Source organism: Cryptotermes secundus, unplaced genomic scaffold (genome assembly GCF_002891405.2).
Source record: "Cryptotermes secundus unplaced genomic scaffold, Csec_1.0 scaffold873, whole genome shotgun sequence".
NCBI classification, from domain to species: Eukaryota; Metazoa; Arthropoda; class Insecta; order Blattodea; family Kalotermitidae; genus Cryptotermes; species Cryptotermes secundus.
Genome location: NW_019739229.1, coordinates 1,209,836 through 1,225,084, shown reverse-complemented (window position 1 = coordinate 1,225,084; position 15,249 = coordinate 1,209,836). Strand labels below are relative to the sequence as shown.

The 15,249-nt window shown below is 42.2% G+C and overlaps 1 long non-coding RNA gene across 2 annotated transcripts in view; it reads right to left on the bottom strand.

Annotated features, from left to right (window-relative positions):
• LOC111871809 overlaps window positions 1-15,249 on the bottom strand; it is a 260,141-nt gene that overhangs the window by 193,920 nt on the left and 50,972 nt on the right. The window contains exon 1 of one of the 2 annotated variants that reach the window (XR_002844101.2): window positions 12,810-13,011. The exons of the other annotated variant lie outside the window; for it this stretch is intronic. This is a non-coding gene — a long non-coding RNA (uncharacterized LOC111871809). Of the gene's footprint in view, window positions 1-12,809; window positions 13,012-15,249 lie in introns of those variants that run through there. 2 annotated transcript variants of the gene reach the window in all.

Here is a 15,249-nt window from a genome sequence, read left to right as displayed (position 1 = left end):
AAAGTTATCCCTGTAACAGGCCGTGAAGGCCCATAGGGTTGTGAGACGTTGAGGGTCCCACATTATCTAGATAATCGTCTCAAAGATGGCGGTAAGGTTATCAGCCTTACGCGCCGGCCGCGCTTTACTCCCCTGAAAAATTATTTAATTAAATCCTGGTACTCATTTCTGTTACAGGCTGAGTCGACCCCAGGGTCATAGTGCGGCTGGAAGGATTAGGTCAATTGAAAAAAATCGAATGACCTCATCGGGACTTGAACCCGCGACCTTCCCGCTTGTAGCATAGTGCCTCAACCACTATGCTACCGCGTGCGGTTGTAAAATATCTGTTTTTTCTCGAGATGGACTCGGTGGTTTCAGGTGACTTTGAAAAGCAAGAGGTTTTATATGAAGACATATACTTCACCCAACCCCTTTCTGTAGGTTGACTATGAAAAATCATAATTTCTCTATGTAATCACCATAATTTGGTCGCAGTAAAATATAAATATTACGTCCACAGACCGTTCCATGACATGATAGCTAATTCACTTTAAAAGTAGAGCAAAATATTTATTCCTATTTCTGGTTTATGTAAAGAATTTATATAGACGTGCCGTTGCCAGGTTACGGCACAATAAACAACTTATCAGAGTAACAACGATTGCACAGGGGAAAGGTGTATTTTGTGCGATCCGCGCGGATGGCGACGTCACCCAACAACAGAACTGCTAGAAGGGGCGTTTTCTGTTCTATTCCATGGCAATAAAACAAGTATCAGCTGTAATTACTCTCTGCACTTAGCAAGCATACTTCTTGTGCCGTAAGGCCGTGAGAAATAACACTTGTTCGAAGACTGTAACCAAGCAACGACACAGCAAACAGATAAATTGGTGCATGCTGTGGTGGATTGTAAAGAAGCCGGGATAGCGCAGTCAGTATAACTGGCTACGGGCTGGACGACAGAAGGGCCGGAGTTGGAGTTCCAGTAGGGTCAAGAATTTTCTCTTCATCACGTCGTCAAGACCGGCTCTGGGGGTCCACCAAACTTCATATCCAATGGGTACCGAAGGCTCTTTCCTGGGGGTAAATCAGCCGGGGTGTGAAGCTGACCACTCACCTCCAACTAATGCGGAGATCAATAAAATATGGATCTATACATCCACCCCCCCATACGCTTTCTTAGCCTAGTGCTTAATTAGTTAAGCACAGGGACAACTTTACCTATCATGAACTGTAAAGTGTGAGAATTAGAGGTAGCGCTATAATTACCTTTAGTTACCACTAGTAAGCATTCAATAAATCCGATTACCAATCAAAAACCCTTGTACAGTCACTCGAACACGTGACAGTAGAGAAACCTATATAACGAATGTTGAGATTTCACAGTAAATTATCAATGGGTGATACAAAATTCCGTATCCAAATTCTCGTATGCTTTAATTTCCAATCAGTTTGTTTTGTAAATCAACTCGCCTCCAAGGACTGAGCGGCTCATACGAATGTAGTGAACATCAGGCCAGCCTCTGCTGTTCAAACACAGGACTTTTTGAAGTTATCCCGTCCCATTCATTACAAATGAACACGAGAGCGCTGTGTAAGAGGAGCCCGTGCTTTGGCTCCCCAAATTGTATGCATATTCATGGCTTTCCCCGCTGCTTTCCAGACAATAGACAGTATACACACAGCGAGGACAGCCAAGACTAGACCCTGAGTACTATAGCTGAACTACGTCCTAGGCACGCTCTTGTTTATGGGGGAAGAAAGGAATAAAGAAACTCTTCTTCAAGAAGGGAAGAGACCACATGGAGTAATTAGACGTAAATGGGAGGATAACATAACAATAAGTTCTGGAAAAATTAACTGCCTACTGTTTTTTCATAACAGGCGGAAAGCGTATAAAAGAAAACTTAGAGGAGAACACGCGGGGAGAGCGCAAGGTAATATCATAATACACATAAGAAGTTCTGTGAAGAACCGACTGATGACTGCTAAATTGTTGATGGTCTTCGCCAGCGCAGTGATTATTGGTACTAAACGTCCATTCTCCTTTGATACGACATGGACAGCTGTGAAAAAGCAAAAATTGTGGGGCGCACATATACATAGATCGTCTGTTGCCTAGCCACGACAAGGGGGATACTCAGAGGGCAAGACCAACTCATAAGCGTCATAAGCCTGAAAATATTAATAGGGGATAAGTCATGACAAAAGCCTAAAAGAAATTTGGGGACACACGGGCAAACTGACAGAGACGGGTATACAGATACAGGCTGATACACAGACAGACAGAGAGACAGCAAAGCGATATCATTAGACTCCTTTCATTTTTCAAAAAAAGGAAGGTAGGATGAAAATGGATTTTAAATTTTAGTGGGAGGTTATGCGCTGAAGATGATTGCAGTGGCAGCGCGATCTAATGTGTGTAATGCCTCCGCTCGCTTGAACACTATGATCGTGGGTTCGAATCCCACTCGAGGCATGGATGGCTGTGTGCGTTTATTCTGTGTTCGTGTTGTTCTGTGTATAGGCAGCGATCTTGTGAAAGGCTGATCCCCCGTGCAAGGAGTGCTACAGACTGGCCAAGGTACAACAAAAGTACTGAAGGGTCATAGGTAGGTAGATAAATAGGTGGATGGATGGATGGATGTGACTCATTGGGGCCAGCGGCTGGCTCTGCACTAAAATGCGCAACTTTGTTACATACGCAACTTTCATTTTAAAAGCTTCAAAAGTTTTAAAAACGTTAAAATCTGTTCTACATTAGTGGTGTATGCACACTACATGTTTCGACCAACACTGTTCACACGCATTACTAATCAGGCATCACCACAGGGTAAGTACATAATCATGTATCATGAATACTATAACAAACACCAACACGTGATACACGAACACTAATACATGTTACAGACATATGGACTCATAGAAGAGAGCATACTCCAAACATTAAACTTACGGACGGAAGAACAGCAGTTTCTTTAGCAAATTCAAAGATACCAGAAGCTGACCAATGTTGGCTGAAACGTAGAAAAGATTTTAACGTTTAAATATTTCAAAAAGCTTTTAAAAAGCAAGTTTGCATGTGAGATGGCTAATAACTAACGGGGAAAATTAATTATGCATGTTTGTTATCTTTACTCTAAAAGCAACGTTCTAATTGAAGAAGGTTTTAACAGCAATCGTATAAACCAGAAAGGATTTTAATTTTATGCATAATTAATATGCATTCTTCTTGACTAATTATTCTGATTAAATGACAGTATAAATACCTGATGCCACATATCGCCACTTTTAAAGTAATTTTAAAGCAATGAACATTACACATCATAACGCGACAAAACACAACCGGAAACATCAGAGTAAAAGCAAATTCGAAACTAAATAATTGCTGGGTAGAAGAGACATCGAAATAGAAGAAGTGACAAACAATGCCTCTACAACACTTTTGTCACAAAACAAAACAATCAAAGTGCTGGATTATGTGACAACTTATAAGGACAGAGAACAAATTGCCAAAACTTCTGTCTCAATTTCTGTGTTTGAATTAACAATTTCGAGCAGCTGATAAAGGCATGGAAAGGACATAATCTCTCAAGAAATTAATTTGTTCTCGCATCTAATAATAACTGATAATTAAAAAGCTTGTAGGCCAACTGGACGTCTGTTTAGACTTCCTTAATGCATGTTGTAAAATTTTTCTCATTTCGAGACAAATGTATAGAGAATAAGCAGACATTACTCATAAAAGAACTACCCATTTTCAGGCTTATAAACGGGGTGTTATTTCACAATTTAGAGTGAAGGAAAATATACGTGAATCTTCCCTAGAATTAACACCAGTTTAAAATAACATGCGAATTATCTTCAGATTTTAAAATTTAATTTGTATCAATTCACTATTCTGGCTTAAACACTCAAAGAAAAACCTAGACTTCGTATGTTTATTTTACAGCAACTAAATTTTTATCCTAAAATAAAAATATTTTAAACTAGGGAAAATATTATCTCGAAAGCGTTTTAAGCACTGCTCCATGAATTTTAGCGACGATAATATATTTTGACCACAATTTGCAAGCTGCTGTGAATGTAATGTATTTAAAGCAGCTTTCGTGAAAATTGCAATATCCTTGTGACGGAACATGATAAATGTACGGCTTCAAACGCTTTATATTGAATCACAAAACATAATTATTCTTTGGCAAGTTGGATATTCTTTATTGTCAAACCTGCATTGACTGTGAGAAGTGGTAAGAAGGTTTCCTTGCTATAAGTCTTCTTTTGATTAGACTCTTAGCTCTGTTAAAAGCACTGTTGCTTTGCGCTCGAAACGACGGGCGTTTTCATTGGATTTGCCTGTCTGGTTCACATATAACTTTCAGTGTCCTTGAACTACAAACAAGAAGTGTTTCCAGGATGAGGAATGATGTTAATGTGTCTGAGTTCGCGTTTCATGGCATTGTTACAGACAACAAAGCAACCAATTTTATACTGAATCTATGTAAAACGAAGATGATAAATTACAGAAAATGAAATCTCCTTCGTTTTCCTTCTAATGAGCCCACATTCAAATTTACTGACATAATAAAATACGGCACTAATTAAAGCAACTACCCGCTGTTACAGGAGAAATATACATTTGTACTGGTGACCGAAGTTCTGGTATTTACTGAGATATGTGAGTGTGAAAAGTATTAAGTACTCGTAAGTATGCAATATGAGGCTGTGTGGAGTATAGATACGTTTGTAGGTAAAGACCTCGAAACAACAGCCGTTGCTAGGCAACAGATCGCGAGTAAATAGACGATCTGCGTAGATATCACTTGGTAACCCCAACAGTTCAGGCTCAGCAATATACTAATTGTTGGAAATAGCATTTTATACGCGGTCCGTGCCAAGGCTTTATAAACAGACCAATTGCTGCAAGAATTCAGAATTGTAAGGGATTCTGTGACGGGAAGGCTTGGTTGGAGTAGTTACAACAGAAATTGAAGAATCTTCACTGTTATAAGCCGTTACCAGGAAACTAGTGGTGGAGACACAGCAGACTGAAAAGACTGTGTGCTGTAGTTATTTGTAAAGTGTGGAGAATAGCAATGGTGCTGTAATTAAGTGTAGTCACTAGTGGTGAGTTAAAGTGGTAAATAAATTAAATATCCAATTCAAACCCCGTCTATAGTCACACTCATTCAGTGATAGTATATAGACCGAGAAAATCTGTAAAGTTTACAAGTTATGTTGTTGTTTTGGTGTTCCAGAGCATGAAGACGTATGGAAGACTGGAAGTACAGCTCAATGCATTCCTACTCGACCCTAGATTAAGATAAGTTGTTACCTTCACGCTCCGTCCTTTAACCTTTGGTAGAAAAACCCTGATCACTGCAGATAGAAGTTCGAACGGTCTCCAGAGCAAGTCTGGATAAAGCGGAGAACAGAAAAATTCCTTCTTCCTGCCATAAATCGAACCTTCGTCCCTCAGCTGTGGATCTTCAAGGTAGTCGCTCTATCAACTGAGTGATGCAGTACCGCACAGGTAATCAGCTGGATTTTTTATGGAAATTAAATTAAAGTGGCTACAATGGATTTGATGTCTCTAGGCTAGCGGCAAGAGAAACGGACACTCTGTTTTGGTGGGGAAAATTTGTGGACTGAAGGAAATGGCTTGTGAAGACGCGAGGTGAATGAATTAGCTCAGAATCGTGCCAAATGAAGGGGCTTTTAGATTATTAGTGTTGAATTTTCCGGTTCCATTTCCATATATGCATTTACATTTTCGCTTAAGTAATATTCAACTCACAGACAGGAGTTACATAATTTTCGGGTACTTCGAAGTCGGCCAAAATAATATTCACAGAAGAAAACAGCGCTCTGTGAGTGTACTTCCATGGGTAAAAGAAAGAAAATTGCACTCAGTGGGGTTTCAACCTTTTGGATATGCGACCAAAACCATCCTGCTGGATCTGTTATTTGGAAACTTTTAAATGGCAGGCCTTGCATTAATTTTCTAAATGCAGTGCCGCAAGTGAATACAATTACAAGTCACAGCGTCCCTGCTCGCCGTCAGATGACGCATTCAGGGCGCAACACATGCACTGCGTGCGTGCCCCGCACGTTAGCTTATTACGAAGTGAAAATGACGTCAATTACAGCACTGTCACCCTCAATAGCGACGGCCGTCTGCATGTGGCACGTCGAACTTATCATTAAAGTACCACACCCAACACACAGCGCTTTCGGCCTTCTCTTGTTATATGAGTAATCCGAATGCTATCCCGTGCACTCACTCTTGAAGCTGAGGCCTGCTTGAGGAGCCGCCAATTCTGCAGCTCCTCAAGAACTTCCCGGCACTTACTGAACTCGAAGGTTCATTAGCGTGTTCACAAGAGCCCTCCACTTGTCCCTATCTGAGCCAGATAAATTCATACCACCCCTTCTTATCTCTCTAAGATCCATTTTAATGTTGTCCACCCACCTATGTTTTGGTCTTCTCAGTGGTCTCCTTCCTTCCAGCTTTCCCACCAATATCCTATACAGAATTTTCCTCTCTCCAATCGTTATACATGCCCTGCCCATCTCATTCTCCTTGACTTGATCATTCTAATTATACTTGGAGAAGAGTACAAGTTATGAAGCTCCTCATTATGCAGTTTTCTCCAACCTCCTGTCACTTCCTCTCTCTTCGGTCCAGATATTCTCCTCAGCACCCTGTTCTCAAACGCACTCAGTCTAAGTTCCTACTTCAATGCAGAGACAAAGTTCCATACCCGCACAGAACCACAGGCAAAATTACAGTTTTGTATGATATTCCATGCAAGTATAACAGAAAACTTCCCAACTCCAATCTACAGCTGACAAGTTAAATGCAGACCCCTTCAAGTAACTCACATGTGGTTACTTCCATGCGACCTCATCACGAAACGAAGAAACAAATACCTAAACTAACCTGTTCCGTATTGGGAATTCTCGTTACACATCTAAGCGAGGAGACAGATGATATGCTTCAGGTTTACCTCAGGCCCTCCTGGTAAATTCTGACGTGGTAATATTTTATTTGTAGCTACATAATAACGTTGGCAGTAACTCGAGTTTCTACGGTGTCAATTGGTTCGATGACACTGAATAATCAGGTTGAAAGGTTGTTGAAGCCAAGGCTCGCGTAATTCTATGCAAAGAAGTGTATTTGTACATGTGCCCTATTTCTAACGGTTTCCGAGACAGAGCTATTTCACTGTACAGACGAGCAACACACCATGTCCTCACACGAGTTGCAAAGTGCATTGATTTTGACTGAGGAAATTTCGAAAATGTATTACACTAAGTAAACTGTAACAACTTTATCACTTGAACAATAAATGACGGTATTAGAAACAGTTTGTCTAAAAGAAAACATCAGGGTATGCAACCTATAAAAAAGATGGGGCTCTGCAACTGAAAAGGTGACAAGAATATTTTAAAGAGGTTTTAAATCAAATAGTAACAGAAATGATACTTATATAATCATCTCCATTATCGTCATCACTAACAGATAGATACGATAATGAGGCAGAGGAAGAAGAAGAAGAAGAAAGTAATGAAAAGACCATAAAATGAAGATGAAATTAAAAGAGTCCTAAAAATGATAAGGCCCGAGGTTTGAACAATGTCCCACCCAAACTGTTAAAAGAGGACAAACATGCTCTGTAAGCTGTTTGAAAAATTTGGAAATGGGAAAAAAACCCTCAAGATGGAGAAAAGGCCTTCTATTTAAATTATCAAAGAAATAAAACGTTCTTCGCCTTTCAAACTGAAGAGTAAATACACTACTTTCTATGACAATATTCTCTCGAATCATACACAAAAGAATAAAAAATGGAATTGAAACCAAATTAAGAAAATAACAAGCACGCTTTAGAAGTAACAGGTCATGTGTTGATCAAATAATTTTTTTTCCTTGGCACTACAGCCCCAGTGGGCCTAGGCCTACCTCCATGAACTTCTCCGTTCACTTCGGTTTTTCTAGATCTTATACATTCAGTAGGACTCCTTGGGCGGGTGATCAGCTCGTCGCAAGGCCACTACCTGTATACAAACACAGAAAAACGCACACACACAAACTAAACATCCATGCCCTGAGTTGGCTTCGAACCCACGATGCCGGTTTCCAAGCGAGCGAAGACAGTACATGCCTTAGACCGCTCGGCTACCCTGACCGGCGTTGATAAAATTAATAAGTTAGAATATTGATAAAACAGTCATATGAATTATTAATTAATTAAAAATGAATTAATCAAGCAAAGACGAAAACATTGCGCATAGAAAATAAAAATACTTTCACTTTAGACGGAAAAGAAATAGGAAATGTTAGTAAATTCCGATACCTTGGTAGTATAGTCACGAATGGGGGTGGTAGTGTGGAAGATGTAAGAAATAAAATATCTAATGCATATGTGATTTTTAATCAACTACAGAAAGTTTGGAAATCGAGTGATATTGCATACAGAAAAAAAAAAACTAAGAAATTTCAAATCTAATGTGAAATCAATTTTATTTTATGGATGTGAGACATTACAAGTCACTCAGGAAATATATAGAAAATTACAAAGTTTTGTAAATCGATGCCTGCGTAGAGTAGTAAGTGTGAAATGGCCACTTATAGTAACAAATGAGGATCTATGGAAACAGACAAATGAAATAAAAATAACTAAACGTAAATGGAACTGAATCGACCGTATATTTCGAAAGGAAAATACAATTGAGAAAGAGGATCTGTGTGGAACCCACAGGGACAAAGGAAAAGAGGAAGGCCGACGAGGAGTTGGCAGAGAACAAAACGAGAGGAAGCCTTGGCTACTGGGGAGGCATGGGGAGGAACCAAGCAACTCAGCAAGAAGCCCCTGAGATGGCGACACTGTGTTAATTCCTATTTTCCAATGGAAGCAAGAACCAGTACACAATCTCTCTCTCTTATCGACAATTTTGGAACTGTACAGTGAAATGGCTCTATCTCGAAACCGTTTGGAATAGAACACGTGCACATACAATTCCTTGCTTACAATGACCGATACTAAGACTCACAAAATATTGGCTTTTCCTCCTGGGACACTCTGTATATTTATATATACGATGACATTGCGTTCTCTCGTTTAGTTTTCTTTTTTTTTTAGTTTCGTGGGGTGGGGTGAGACTGAACCCACTTGGTAGGTCGGCCACTAATTCGCCTGTTAGGGCCGCGCCATACCTCGAGCGGTTAGTCGCTGGCTTCCCACCGCGGCGGCCCGGGTTCGATCCCGGATCTGGTCAAGTGGGATTTGTGGTGGACAAGATGGCGCTGGGGCAGGGTTTCTCCGAGTACTTCAGTTTCCCCTGCCAATCTTCATTCCACCAATTGCTCCACAATCACCCTCACCTATCATCTGGGGCTGGTATAATAGGCCATAAGTGGCCGCAGTACAAGGGACTTAGTCCCACCGATCTAGCAATAAAAAATTGGCCTGTTATACCAGTCCCGCATGATAGATGATGATGAATATGGATCAGTCGGTGGAATGAGAATTGGCAGGGAAACCCGAAGTACTCGGAGAAAAACTGCCCCAGTGGCACTTTGTCCACCACAAATCCAATATGAGCTGATCTGCGCTGGAACCTGGGCCGCCGCGGTGGGAAGCCGTCGCCTAACCGCCCTATCACGGCTCACAGTCTATCCTAACCTCTTCATAGCGTCAGTCGTTTAACAAGTCTGAAGAATTGTATAACGTTTGTTATGTGACGTTAAGGCCATGCAGTCGGCCTTGGCATTCAGCTCACCTTCCTGGAAATGTAAGGTCCAACCATTACCGTACATCTCCCCCCAGGGAAGGCTGGAGCCCCACTTTGTCGAAACTTCTAGCTCTAAATCAATAGGCATATATTTAGGCAGCTCCGGTAGAACAGTTTCCAGATAAATGCTATACTATTGCTGAGTCAGGCAGCGGCCAGCAGTCCACAGCAATGTCCTTGGCAATTCCAGCCAAGCGGACTTGACACCCATGGTCACGGGGAGCATCAGAATCATCACTCGCCCGAAATTGACTTGTAGACGCTGAATACACGCTCAGTAGTAAAACATGATTCATCTGTCTACATAATGTAATGTAAGATGAACTCTTCTTCAGTGGTTGACGTCATGCCTCATGGAAAACTGCAACCGTAGTTGACTGTCGTCTGGAAACGGTCGTGTAGTCAGCGAGTAGGGGTACAGCTGCGCAGGTAACCTTCATGAAGTACTTCCGAGGACCCTCGGTTCAGAGAGCACCATTTGTCTTTAGATATCGCGTCGGTTTCTCCACGGCTCTAGTTCCACAACAGCAATTACGGCACATTCATTGGTTGGTGTCTTCGAGCACGTGTTCCGCAGGTGGTACAATTCCTGTCTCACGTAGACGGTGTTCCAATACGTCAGCGCTTGGATAATGCGGTCCGGGATAGCGCTAGGCGTACTGAAGTGCCGCATCACCAACTAGACTACTGCGGTTACCGAAAAATAAGAGCACTTCTCAGTATTCTTCTTGTGTATATTCCATGATCATTTAATCATATGCCACTCCTGCTGTGCACTGAGTGTCTAAAGGGCCACAACAACGTTCTATGTATCGTCATAACAAACACCACAGCTGAGAAGTTACCACATTTGATGGTGATCTGTATGTCTTAAAACTAAACGTCTCATGACATATGATGTATAAACATTTCGTCTTGTTTTCTTACCAAGGAATCATATAATAGAGAGGTCATGCGCAAATTTTGGTCAGTTCAGTATTAACGTGAGCTCAGACAGACCATGTTTACTGATTACGTTCTGCACACTTATCGAGATAACGAAATGTCAAATGTGGAAGTCGTGTCCCTTCCATTCTTATAAAGGGAAGTGCATACAGAAATTTTTGGGAGGGGGGGGGTTGAGACCGAGTCCACTTGGTACGTCGGCCACTAACTGGCCTATTGTACAGCCCCGGATAATAGATGATGAGTGTGGAGCAATCGGTGCAACGAGAATTGGCAGGGGAAACCGAGGTACTCGGAGAAAACCTACATCAGTGCAAATTTGTCCACTACAAATCCCACGTGACCTGACATGGGCTCGAACCCGGGCAGCCGCAGCCGGAAGCCGGCGACTAACCGCCTGAACTGTGGCATGGCCGTATCATCAGGTAATTTTTAAGCACACTGACAGGTAAGACGTAGACGGATTGGGCGTCCTGGTTCAGAGCGGGAAATTTCCTCACCAGCTGAGCATTTGTCAGATACAAAGATATGCTTGCACCGTAGGCTTGTGTGCACGCCCCTTCCGACCCGCTTTTCTCGGTGTGTTCACACCGCAAAGGGCTCAGAGCTATACAACTGTTAGTATTCTTTGAATAGGACACGTAACCGGGAAGCATAATTTGGAGCGGAGCTGTTCGTCTGGATGTCTTATACCATAAAATAAACTGTAATTCCACAATACGATATTGATAATACTTTAATTGAATTTCAAGAATAATCATAACTTTCTGGATAAATTATTTTTATATCTTAATGTGAAAAAAAAATCGTAATTCAGATGTTTTCTCTGTCCCCCTCAATCACTGCGTCAGTACTTTTCTCTAAAGAAATGTGTAGAAACACATATCTCTAGTTCTTTTTTTGGCCCCATTCAACCAACATGGGCAAGGCATCTGAAACGCGCTAGAGAGAATGTGCACGTCCGATATCTTTCAAACTACCAGAATATTGAAGNAGTCTTCCGGGATGTGGCGCCGTGTAGATATTGTGCTAACCGACGTTTAGGAGAAACGTATCGCCTCCATCTTCAGGGTAGAAGACAAGAAGAAATCCGCGAGCGAACCAGCGTTAGCAGGTGCAGTTGCACTTATTTCGCTCGCGGATTTCTTCTTGTCTTCTACCCTGAAGATGGAGGCGATACGTTTCTCCTAAACGTCGGTTAGCACAATATCTACACGGCGCCACATCCCGGAAGACTGCTTTCTTCATAGTCAGCGCCGTGATAACCTCAAATTTTACATACCAGAGTTTTGTTCTAGACAAGCATAAGAGATATTTTCTTTTATATTCGGAAAAGAAATTCTAAAAATATATTTAACAGTGATTATTAATGACAATTATGGCTAGAAGCGTTTGAAAAGTGACGTGGCATCAATACAATGAAAATATACTCAACAGATTCACTGTTCATAAAACAATTACAACACTTCCGGCTTCAGAATGTAGCTACCACTATGAAAACTTTATAGCTAGGGCTGTCACATCACTCACACTAGTCAAATTTTCACAAAGGAATAATACTTGAGAATGAATCACTGATAAGAGTTACAGAACTCAACCACACGTGAACACAGTTGCCGCCCGAAGTACGTTTGTCACCAGCCCTTTCTATTCTAAAACAGAAATGACCCGAACTTGCTACTCTATATCCAACCTCTTGGGTTAGACGGCCTCCATGTTCTTAGAAAAGCTGAGTCAAATGCACTATGAGTCGTATTTGACAAACTCTATAAACAGAAATAAAAGCTGACTGAAGGTTACCAACAAACTGGGCTGACGAGCCTAGACGCTATGGGACCAATAGCGGCTTACATTACAAAACGCCGATTTCTGGAGAAGATGAATGTTACACGAAAACAACACGATTTCCTTAAAGAGCAGCAACACAGTAACATACTGGCAACCGAACCCCATTACACATGACAGCACATTTGCTTCGCAAGAACAGAACTAACACAGTAACGACACGAGTGTCAGAATTGTATTGTTATAGAACTCCACGCTTACTCTAAACAAGTGCATAGGTTTTGAAAGCCAGCAGATTTGCTTACCTTGCCACAAACCAGATGCATGCTCTTTCTGCCTTGTTGCGCGCCCAATTTCACTGTTCTGTCAACACAACAAGATATCTCTCTCTCCCTCTCTGATCACGGCGACTCAAGGTAACCCAAACTGACATAACTTTCGCTGTAACCTGTCACAAAACGCGATGACAAACTAACACAGCACACAACCACGCAGCCATGCTTCTTCATCTTCGTCGAGAGATGAGACAAACTTCTTGATTCGCTGTTTGCGCACAAGGACACATTCAGTTGTATAAATCGGACTGGTGGGAACGAACACGTGACCTGACGTCATAGAGAATGCCCGGTAAACGAAATGATCTAGAAAAATACACAGGAACTAGCCAGGCCGAAGAACCAATAATGCAAAGAATGACCGGTGAGAGAATACAAACTACTCCCTGTCATTTTTAAAAGAACATTATTCAGTAAAGTTTCGTGAAACGTGGGTTTTGAAATTTTTTATTTTTGGATGTTATGAATGGTTTTTTTAATAGGGGAATCTGAACCCCTCGTGTTTAGCACAGCCTCCCTCTTTTCGAGAAGCTGACGTCAACACAAAGAAATATAAAAAACTACAAATGTAATTCGAAGCTTTCTTTGACTTGGTTTCATGGTTAGCAAAAAACAAAGCATGTCGGGTGACTGGTCAAGAGCAGTAAGTACTCACATATTTGCATCTGCACTGAATTGTATTCAAGGAAAAGATGTAGGCATAAGGGAAATGAGCCGGTCACGGTAGCCGAATGGTCTAAGGCATGTACTGTCTTCGCTCGCTTGGAAATCGGGATCGTGGGTTCGAATCCCACTCAGGGCATGGATGTTTAGTTTGTGTGTGTGCGTTTTTCTGCGTTTGTATACAGGTAGAGGCCTTGCGACGAGCTGATCACCCACCCAAGGAGAGCTACCGAATGTGTAAGATCTAGAAAAACCGAAGTGAACGAAGAAGTTCATGGATGTAGGCCTAGGCCCACTGTGGCTGTAGTGCCAAGGAAAAAAAAATAAGGGAAATGAACTTGTTTGGACAACATACATGCCTCATATTCCCAATCTTTTTTTCACACAGTGCGCGGTCCTAGACATAGTTATTTCCTCTTGACGAACTTACCACTTGGTCAGCGTTCAGCTGCGCAGAATCGAAGGCTAGAAGCACATGTTTACTAACCTCGGCATGAACTGCAGTAGGCTTCTATCACACCGACGGCAGTCACAGGTTGTACAGTAGGCACATACTGTTACTTCCGGTGGCGTGTGTCTGTCTCAGCACACTTTATCACAATCACAGTAACACCCCTCTCCCACGGCCAGTCTCACTTTCACAGTACATCAGGCTTTGAGATCTTATGCTGCCTAATCACATTATTACGAGCTTTGTTGTAACACCTACACTGCTTTGAACGACATTACTATTAGGACACCTGTGTCCTGGATGAACTGAATCTCTTAATATAATGGAAGTGAACACTTCTGCCAAGTGAGCCGCGGTATAGCGACTAGCTACTGGCTCGACGACCGAGGGGCCGGAGGTCGAGTCCCAGTAGGGTCAAGAATTTTCTCCTCTCTACGTCGTCCAGACCGACTCTGAGGCCCACCCAACCTCCTATTCAATGCGTACCGGGGGGCTTTTCCCAGCGGGTAAAACGGCCGGGGGCGTGAAGCTGATCGTTCACCCTCAGGTAGTGCTGCGGTCAAGAAAACGTGGGTCTATACATCCACTCCCTTATACGCCTTCATGACGTAATGCTACATTAAGTACAAGGACAACTTTACCTTAAACACATCTACCTTCTCTTGAAAATTCAACACAATTATATGTCATGTTTTTTTAGTAACGTACATTTTAAGTTACACGGAGCATAGAAATAGAAGATCGCATTCTTGCGTAATTATACAGATCACGTGAATGACTTGCTAAAATGTAGTCGTTCTTCTCACAAAGCGAATGAATTCAGTACACAACGGAAGTTAACAGTGGAGATTCTTCAGCTGCCCGCGCTCAACTCCTTCCTGTCCGGCGAATATCCGGCAACTGATCTCATTTCCCATTCCCCCCGAGTCAGAGTCAAAGTCACATTGCGACTGGCGGTCGGTCAGCAAGTCTTGGTGTCGAGCCCCATCTGATGCTCATAACCAGATATTAATTATTACCGTTTGACAGTTAGGTCTTGTTTCTGTGGGGAGCCCTCTCTGACGAGAGGACGGGTCTGTCTTTTGTATATGCTACTGGCCTTTGCCAGCGCAGTCTTTCTCGGGTCCGAGTCCCCTGGGACTCGCGGCCATATTTTACTGTCTCATATTTCAGACTTCCCTTTCCGTCGCCTCCTACGACTCGCAGGGTCACGGTGGAGGTTGTCCGAACCTGCCTCCACACGGGAATTAAATGGAGGCGATCTGAGATCCTCGTTATACATCCCCAGGACGGACC